Below are 1,430 nucleotides of genomic sequence, written 5' to 3' on the forward strand. Positions count from 1 at the left end.
CTTCTTGGAAGTATCTCATAGTCGTGATTAGTTTTTAGAACTCAAATTACATGAGAACAGGTACTCAGGTTGAATGCCCAATGTTGTAGCCACTAAGTGATTAAAGATTTAGAGCCTGAGCTCCTCATTCAGAAAGCAGCTTGCATGCAAAGACTCTGAACTACAGCCTGTAAGGCAGCTGTTGCTAACGTATTTCAATTGATTCCCAATTCAATATGCCTTCCATAGCCCCAGAGTTCCTAAGTACAATGACTATATATTCTATGTAGGAATTCATTTAAGAAATGTTCATTGAATGCCACCTCTGTGGCATGAATAAATCTTACTATCAAGTTTATTCTCTCGTTGCTCGTAAAGGAAAACAATAAGCAAAAGCAAAATCAGAAGAAATTTCGGCACAGTAAAATCGGTTGAGTAGCAGAAGTGGGACAGACTGTGCTGATCAAAGTGTCCTGGGGACTTAAAATCGGGGAACTTGATCTTAGAATCCTGTCACACCGAGAGGCTCAGGGTGTAGTTCACTAGAGGGTTGTCTGCCCAGTGTGTGGTAGTCTCCAGCACAGCAAAAAGAGGGAAAAACAAAACCACACAGCGGCAGGGTGACAGTTGAGTTTTAACTTGATAGAATAGTAGAAATTGCCGAATTGAACATTAAAAAGAAGGAAAACACTTGGGGAAAAAACAAATATGTAAAAGGGCTGGGCCCGGGCTGGAGGACTGGCAGAGCACACACTTTTTGAAACATTTTAAAAATAATTAGAGCCTAATTCCGAGAACGTCGGCTTACACATCACGGACTATCACAAACATCCTGGGAAATAAACCAGAGCTGTTTTTCTACCCGCATCCTGAACATCTATAGACATGTCTGATATGATCACAAAAGGCAAAAGAGTAACAAGCGGGTGCCCATCAGAGGATGAAAGGCAGGGCTGAAGCCGTGAGCAGAGCCTGGGTATCTGAGATGTGCATGGCCTGTGCAGCCTGTCCCTCACCCTACCCTGACCCAGGCCACCAGTTTAGTTCAAGCTGTGTTTGAGAATTAAAGGCACTAGATTCTATCTCTATGAACATGAAAAGCTACTCTGGAAGTTTGTCTAACTGTGTTCTTGTTGGCTTCCTGTTACTGTGATAAACACCAACACCAAAAACACTTTGGGGAGGAAAGGGTTTATTTGGCTTATACTTCCATATCATAGTCCATCACTGAGGGATGTCAAGGCAGGAACTCAAGGTGGGAAGTTAAGAAGACAAGAAATGAGGCAGAGACCATGAAGAAACTCTGCTTACAGGCTTCCTCTTCATGGATTGTTTAGTCTGCTTTCTAATACAACCCAAGACCACTAGCCTAGGGGTGGCACCATCCACAATGAACTGGGTCCTCCCACATCAGTCATTAATCAAGGAAAATGTTCCACAGAACATGCCCA

This window comes from Rattus rattus, chromosome 6 (genome assembly GCF_011064425.1).
Source record: "Rattus rattus isolate New Zealand chromosome 6, Rrattus_CSIRO_v1, whole genome shotgun sequence".
NCBI classification, from domain to species: Eukaryota; Metazoa; Chordata; class Mammalia; order Rodentia; family Muridae; genus Rattus; species Rattus rattus.